The sequence below is a fragment of the Gymnodraco acuticeps genome, unplaced genomic scaffold, assembly GCF_902827175.1.
Source record: "Gymnodraco acuticeps unplaced genomic scaffold, fGymAcu1.1, whole genome shotgun sequence".
In the NCBI taxonomy this organism is placed as follows: domain Eukaryota; kingdom Metazoa; phylum Chordata; class Actinopteri; order Perciformes; family Bathydraconidae; genus Gymnodraco; species Gymnodraco acuticeps.
Window position 1 is genome coordinate 264664 of NW_022990743.1, and position 9121 is coordinate 273784.

Below are 9121 nucleotides of genomic sequence, written 5' to 3' on the forward strand. Positions count from 1 at the left end.
AGCTGCACACAGGTGATACTGAGTCTTCTCGAGTTATAAACTACACCATGCTTAAATAGACTCCTAAGTTATTATTTCATATGTGACATATGTAAGAAAAGGGAGGGAAGAGTCAATTATATTGAGTAATTGATTTTATATTGGAACATTTATTTCTCAAACCTGTTTTATGGAAGAGGAAAATATTTCTGATAAACTAATCTTTTATCAAACGGTAAATGGTGAATTAATATAACATTTAGAATCATTGAGAAAGGGTTATATGCACAGGGACTAGCTCACCTTTAACTTAAAATAACATTTCTCTGCTTTGGACTGATGAGTATATGATTCTTGCATGTTAAATGACTAACACAAACCTTACATTTATGCATGTGTTAGGAAGGCTCCCAAATAATTCTGAGGGGCCTATCCTATTTTTGTAATTAAATGATAATGTGCTAATCCATTACCTTGAGTTGTCTGCACTCAGGAAAACATCTCTATCAAGTGTTAACCCAATAACTAGGACAGCTCTGAAGGCCAAGGGTCAGAGAGAGAGGGTCACACTCTCCGGCTGCAGAGGGCACCCCCAGCCACGGGCAAGGAGGCACGAGGTCGTTCGAGATGAGAGGATTCTAATCTTCAACTATCTGAGGAGATGGGATGCTTCTTCACCTTTCTGCGCGGTGGGCTCAGGCAGACAACCCTGCGGGACGAGCGAGGACTTCAGAGGCTTCATACCAGGTTCCTTGTTTCTTGGAGGATCAGATGTCTTCCTAACCTCTCCCATCACGGGGGGAGACCTGGATGCGCCACTTGGAATACGCAGTTTTGTCTGGCACTGCTCTCAAGCAGATAGCAGAAGGAATGCAGGCGGATGAGCCTCCGTTTCACTGGGGGGATCAACTACAGTGCTCACTGAATGAGCCACACAAAAGCAGAGCAATTGGGGGGTTTAAATATGGCGCTCTGAGGAAGAGTTTGAGCCAATCAGCACCTCCGTGCTAATCTACAGTATCAGGATGCCTTTACACACACCAGACACTCGTTGTCATAAAGAGAGGAGGAGAACGAGTCAGAAAGACTGAAGGACACGTTTTTCCAGCTCTCGTACAAAGATGAACTTTGAATTGATTTTATATCTTGGATGTTTACAGATGTACAATTAATGACTGTCTTTATATTTCCAATGACCAGACATGTGTTGAATAGTGGTGATAAATATATTTTTGCCGGATCAGATTACACTTTCGCACTAAACAAAATGTATTCAGATTATAAAGTATTGAATCATAAGATATTTCTACTATTATAACAGATAATGTTAATATCCTTAATCGTCCAGCAATCAGGCTTAACAACACTACTCTTTAATGTATTATCCATGAACAATGTACTTGACTAAAATGAGAATCCTTTCCAAGTACCATAAGTAGATGCTCAGGTAAGTATGGCTAATAGGAATAATTGATAGACTTAATTTGGTACAAATCAGTGGTAGCATTCACAAAATGTAATAATTCACATTTTAAGAATGTTTAATCCTTCCTTTCCAGGTTTTTACAAAAGTCTTTGAATATTTGCCTAACTTTTCCTTTTCAGATTTTGAGATGATTTTTCCTATTATGATTGGCTGTAGCAATCATTGTGATTGAATGTTTCAATCTTATTCCACTTTGTGATATAATTGATGGAAGGTGAGACCACACTCGAATCTGGAGACGCCTATTGAGTTAATTATTGACTAATGTTTTTAGGTTATCATAAATGATAAAAAGAGAGGACTGTTATGGAAATAATTATCATAGACGCCAATTTGTAACATACAGGACAAACCTTGATGTCTGTTTACGTTCTTTAAGGACACAGGCTGCTTAGCCAATAATGTTATTGTTCCCATTCTGTGACCGGTCAATACTGGGTCACAGATGGTCTGTGTTGTGGGTACACTGGGACACTTCCTTCTCTGTATTTGTGGACTCCAAGGTGAAATCTTCGAGGTCATAAGTGTCCGACGCAAGTAGCTCAGTGTTCCCACACTGTTTAGGCTATCTTCTCAAATATGTTGTTTACTCTCTGGGAAACCAGTTAGATGGGCTGGCAAGAGAGAGGCTCTCCAGAATTGACGTGGCAACTCTACCGTGAAGTCAGAACCTCTGACTCTTGGACTTGTGATGTGAATCCTCCGGCCGTAACTCCAAATAAACCATCATGTGTTTGACATCAAAGCTACTGCTCCTACCGTGTCTCCTTCCTGAGTCGGTGACTCCCACTGCATAGCTACACAGAAGTTTCCTCTACAGTAACCAAAGTATTTTTACTCTCACAGTAGCCTCTACTACTTTGTACCCTCTCACAGAACTATTCACAGTTCAAAGAATGCTAATTTTGGTCAAACAGCAATTTGCCTATACAGTGCAACTACAAGGCTATCTACTCTATTTGAATGACAAAAGATGACACTCACCTTAAAATGTGCTTTGTATATTTATATTTGTCTTAACTGTGGGAACTTGTCCAGTTAAGTGGGAGTGGACTTGAAATCCTTAACTCAAGGTGTAGAACAATTAAGTTATCAAGCCAATTGCATTACTTACTACAACTTGAATTTTGTTTTAAGTAAATTAACGCAGAAATCAGAGTTCAAATTACACACAATATTAAGTTAATGTAATTACCAACATTATTACGTCAACACAACTTATAAATTAAAGTTTGCAACTTAAAATGTTTATCTAAATCAATTAACTCACATTTTTATCTTGCAACCATGCATTTAATTAAGTGGAGGTGAAAGGTCGCCTGAATTCGTTTTTAGAGTGTAGCACTAACAGTTTCTGCTGCAGGAGCTTTTGACTAATGCTTTGTAGTCTCGTAACAGTACTTCAAAAGTTACTAAGAAATGGTCGGATAAAGCAGGATTATGCGGTTCGACTAATAGTTGCTCAATTTCAATACCATAAGTCAGAACAAGGTCGAGAGTGTTATTATAGCAGTGGGTTGGTTTATTTACACTCTGACAGAAACCAACAGAATCTAATATAGAGTTAAATGCAACAGTAAGGCTATTTTTATCATCGTCAACATGAATATTAAAGTCACCTACGATAATTACTTTATCTGTTTTAAGAACCAAAGTTGATAAAAACTCAGAGAATTCTGATAAGAATTCTGAATAAGGACCTGGTGCATGGTACACTGTAACAAATAAGATTGGCTGCAAAGTTTTCCAGGTCGGATGCGTAAGACTAAAAACGAGACTTTCAAAGGAGGTATAATTTAATTTTGGTTTAGTATTGATAAGTAAACTTGAGTCAAAGATTGCTGCAACTCCACCTCCTCGGCCCGTGCCTCGGGCAATATGAGTATTGATATGGCTGGGTGGAGTGGCCTCATTTATGCTGACATATTCTTCATGTCTCAACCAAGTTTCAGTGAGACAGCATATATCAATATTATAATCTGATATTAAATCATTTACCAATATTGCTTTAGATGCTAGAGATCTTATGTTTAAGAGACCACATTTAATATTCCTGTTTTGTTGCACTGTAGTAGTTGTTACATTTACTTTTATTAGGTTATTATGTATGACATCTCTATTATGTTTTACCTTAAATTGTCCTTGGGCAGACACACACACCGCTAATATTGGGTATTTTATTGGTTCGGGATTCCTATGGATGACTGCCTAGGAGAGAGCGCAGAGAAGCGTGTAAGACTGTGACTCCGCCTCCTGATCTCAACTCCACTTTGTCATGGATTAAGTCCACAAAGCCCTGAAATGTTTGCCGAAATGAGATTTGCACCTTCCAAAGTAGGATGAATGCCGTCTCTCTTAATCAGACCAGGTTTTCCCCAGAAGGCTGTCCAATTATTTCCGAAGCCCACATTGTTTGCTGGGCACCACCAAGACAACCAGCACTGAAATGATGACATGCGGCTATACATGTCATCATTGATCAGATTGGGGAGGGGAGTTCTCTTGGAAAAATCTGATCCGTTTTTTTATAACACCCAAGGTTAAAAACAGATACTCAAATGTAAAGTCACCATGCTGGAGGGAATGTGGAACAGCAGAAGCAGATCATTCACATGTCTTTTGGAAATGTCACAAAGTAATAACGTTTTGGGGAATGGTTCATAAAGTAGTACAAAAGATAATCGGATATGATTTCCCTAAGAGTTTTGTGATTCTTTATTTGGGTAATTTTAGGGAAAATGATATACAACCAAGAGATAGATGCTTGGTTAAAGTGTTGTTGATAGCCGGCAAGAAAGCCATCACAAGGAAATGGGGGCAAGTGGATATCCTTACCCAAGGACAATGGATGGAGATAGTAGAGGAAATCTACATAATGGAAAAACTGACACATCGGTTGAGACTAATGGCGCATTTCCACTGCAACGGGGTAGCCCCGTTTAAGCGTCCCTAAGCGTCCTCACTCAGGCCTCGGGCTGCCTCGCTGGCCGTCCGAGGCCGTGGCGCATTTCCATTACAGTTTAGGACCTGGGGTAGCAACGCAGTGTAGTAAGCGATCGGCTTTGTTTTTGTTCACATTTCGAGTTGTTCCGTCGAGCTCCCGCTGGATTTGATCATCCCCAATGAGATGTAGGAACGTCGTCACCTCCTCGATCGACCACGGTGTGCTTTTCTTATTAGACGTAGCCATTTTTGTAGCTCATCCGTTTACAAAATGCTGTTTATAAAAATGCTGCAAGCTTGCTTCTAAATATATATGCGATGCTAGGGATGAACTCGTGCGCGATCTTGTGACGATTCTCTCTGACCAATCAGCAGTCGAGAGTGTTGACGTCACTAGTTCAGCCCTGGCCCTGGTGTGATAGAACCACGATTTTATGGGGCCGGAAAAAGAGGGACAAAGTACCCGCTAGCCGGTACTAGGCTATATGGAAAGGCCACCAAAAACTGGCCTGGCGGCTTGAGGACGGTTAAGGACGCTTAAACGGGGCTACCCGCTGCAGTGAAAATGCGCCATAAGTCTACCAAAAATGGAAGACCAGTGGAAAGGATGGACATTATATAGAGAAGAAGAAAAACACATTGGACAAGATAATCCAGGAAACCATTGAGATTTAAAGTCCCGACAAGGGCTCTTTTGGACAGTCGTTTTTTATTTTTCATTTTTAAGTTGCGCCTCAACATATGGATGCAAATTGAAATTGTATTTTTGAATGTCAAAGTTAAATGACATTATGTACGTTTGGAATTCAGTGCAATTATTTTCAATAAAAACAAAGTATAGAAAAAAAGAAATGATGAAAAAAAAAAGAAAAAAGAAATCAGGTCCTCCAAACAGCCCACCAAGTCTGACTTGGTACCAGTTCTGAGCTTGCCCATTTGTGACGATGATGATGATGGACATGCCTGGTTTATTTATAGTTTATTATATTTCACATAATGAATCCCAAAAAACTCATCCAGACTTCCATTACGTATCTCAGATACAATGTACAGCCTAGAGAACAGAGAACAGTCATTCTTCAGAGATGAGAGCTGTTGTGGGACCTGGACTTTGTTAAGAATGTCACAAGGCTCAGGACCCAAACGCACAACACCAGAAACAGATCAGAATTAACAAGGTATTTTAATTAAGGTCAAAACACAAAACGCTCATTTGGAGGATCAAAAACTCTAAACCAAAAAACATCTACATGGACTATCAAATATACTTCACACGATCAAGGGATGACTGGCAGGCTTGACGAGACAAGACGAACTGGCACAGGACAAAGGGAGACGCAGACTATATATACACACTAGGTAAGGGGACACAGGTGGCAACAATTAAGGGAGGGGCTGACAATCACACTGGAGGGAAAATACACAAGGGCAGGAATGCTCTGAAACGAGAGGGAAAGGTTACTACAAAATAAAACAGGAAATCACAAGACAAGGCAAAAGACAAAAGGACTGAACTAAATAAATTAACTTAACACAAATGTCTAGACACCACAGTACCCCCTCCTTTACGGACGGCCCAGAGAGTTCAGGATGGCTCTTGTAAAAATCCTTTATCAGGTTCTGGTCCACTATGAAGCTAGATGGGATCCATTCCCGCTCTTCCGGTCCATAACCCTCCCAGTCCACTAAAAACTGCTGACCCCTTCCTCGTTTTCTGACCTTCAGTAGACGCTTGACGGTGTAGACCAGACCTCCATCAATGATCCTGGGAGGAGGGGGGGGCTTGGAAGCGGGAACCATCTTGCTTTCCTTGACCGGCTTGAGTTTGCTTACGTGGAATGTTGGATGGACTCTGAGTGATCTAGGCAGGCGCAAACGAACAGACACAGGGTTAATACACTTTGACACAGTGAATGGGCCTACAAATCTTGGTGCCAGCTTCTTAGAGGCAACGTTCAGGGGCAAGTCTCTGGTGGATAACCACACTTTCTGACCCGGTCTGTACACAGGTGCAGGACGGCGATGCCGATCAGCCGCTTTCTTCATGCGGGCCGAAGTCCTCAGGAGGACCCGACGTGCTGAAGTCCAAATGCCATGACAGCGCCTGACCAGTGTGTGTGCCGAGGGAACCATGACTTCTTTCTCTGTCTCGGAGAACATGGGAGGTTGGTAACCGTAGACGCACTGGAACGGGGTCAATCCGGTGGCAGAGGTAGGCAATGAGTTGTGGGCGTATTCTACCCACGTGAGGTGTTTACTCCAAGAAGCTGGGTTTTGGGACACCAGGCACCGGAGGCAGGTTTCCAGTTCATAATTCAGTCTCTCCGTTTGTCCATTTGATTGGGGATGGTAGCCGGAAGAGAGGCTGGCAGAGGCCCCGATGAGGCTGCAAAACTCCCTCCAGAAACGGGAGACAAACTGAGGGCCCCTGTCCGACACAATGTCCCTGGGAAAGCCGTGGAGACGACAAACATGGTGCAACAAAACTTCAGCCGTTTCTTTGGCCGATGGCAGTTTAGGCAAAGCAATCAAATGTGTCATTTTAGAGAATCTATCCACCACCGTGAAGGTGTTACCTTTGGATTCTGAAGGTGTTACCTTTGGATTCTGAAGGTGTTACCTTTGGATTCTGGCAGTCCGGTGACAAAATCCACTGAGATGTCGGACCAGGGCCGACTGGGGATCGGTAACGGCCTGAGCAGACCCATCTGGGGCCTAGAAGAGGTTTTATTCCTGGCGCAGATGGTGCAGGCGGCCACATACTCCTTGACATCCTTTTCCATAGATGTCCACCAGAACCGTTGCTTGATGAAGTACATGTTTTTTTTTACCCCAGGATGGCAGGTGAGCAGCGAGGTGTGAGCCCATTGAATGACCTTAGGACGCACAGTTTGAGGAACAAACAACCTATTTGGGGGGCAACCCCTAGGTGTCGGGCTCTCACCGTTAGCTCGTTTCACCTCCGTTTCTATTGGCCAAGTTACCGCTCCAATCACACAGTTTAGTGGAAGGATGAGCTTTGGTTCCTTTGCCGAGGATTCAGGATCAAAAACACGAGAAAGTGCATCTGGCTTGGCATTTTGTGAACCGGGTCTAAATGACAAGGAAAAGTTAAAACGGGTGAAGAACAAAGCCCATCTTGAGTTCAGTCTCTTAGCTTTTCGGATGTACTCAAGATTTTTATGATCCGTCCAGACTATGAATGGTTGCTCTGACCCCTCCAGAAAGTGTCACCATTCCTCAAGCGCTGTTTTAACTGCCAAAAGTTCTCTGTTGCCTACATCATAGTTGCGTTCAGCAGGTATTAACTTACGTGACAGAAATGCACATGGGTGAAGTTTGCTGTCCTTGGCTGAACGTTGTGACAACACAGCCCCAACTCCATCATTGGAAGCATCCACCTCCACCACAAACTGCCGTAGTGGATCAGGAGTGATGAGAACAGTAGCAGAGGTAGACAGTCTTTTCAATTCCTGGAAAGCTTTGTCGGCCTGTAGAGTCCACAAAAACTGAACATGGGTTGAGGTGAGTGAGTGGAGAGGTGCAGCTATGGAGCTAAAATGTCTTATGAAGCATCTGTAGAAGTTAGCAAAACCGAGAAATTGCTGTACCTTCTTCCTGTTGGTGGGTGTGGGCCAATTTGCGACAGCACTGACCTTGCTTGGATCCATCTTGACCTGGTCCGGAGCAATGATGAAGCCCAGGAATGAGACAGAGGTCTTGTGAAAATCACATGTCTCAGCCTTCACGAATAGTTGGTTTTCCAGAAGGCATTGGAGAACCTGGCGGACATGCTGAACATGGGACTCTTCATCAGGAGAGAATATCAATATATCATCCAGGTAGACAAACACAAAATGATTCAAATATTGTCTGAGCACGTCATTCACAAGAGCCTGAAATACAGCAGGAGCATTAGTTAGCCCAAATGGCATTACTAAGTATTCATAGTGGCCACTGGGGGTATTGAATCCAGTCTTCCATTCGTCCCCCTCCCTTATCCTGACCAAGTGATAGGCATTCCTCAAGTCAAGTTTAGTGAAGATCTTAGCTCCTTTTAACAGTTCAAAAGCAGTGGAAATGAGGGGGAGAGGGTACCTGTTCTTTACCGTTATATCATTCAGGGGAGAGTAGTCTATGCAGGGTCGGAGGGATCCGTCTTTTTTATCCACGAAGAAAAATCCGGCGCCAGCAGGAGATGACGATGGACGAATGAGGCCCGCCTTCAGAGATGAGTCAATGTAATCCGTCATGGATTGTCTTTCAGGACCAGAAATTGAGTATAGACGTCCCTTGGGAATGGGGGCACCCGGTAGTAGGTCAATTGCACAGTCATAAGGTCGATGAGGAGGCAACGTAGAGGCCCGAGTCTTACTGAAAACCTCCCTCAGGTTGTGGTAACAGGAGGGAACATTGGGCAGGTCTGTTAAGTCAGAGGCATGATCATGAGTTACTTCCTTAGTCTCCACCTCACTACCTGAAGTAACCCTTCCTACAGACAGCCCTTCAACTTCTCCTGGTGAAACCAAACATGTATGATTACATTCTCTTCCCCAACCCTTCACCCTACCAGAACGCCAGTCAATGTGAGCATTATGTCTTTTCAACCATGGGAAGCCTAAAATCATAGGGTGTTGTGCGGAGTCGAATAAATGGAATGTCATGAATTCTGTGTGGTTGTGATTTATGATAACCTGGACGGGTTCTGTGTGG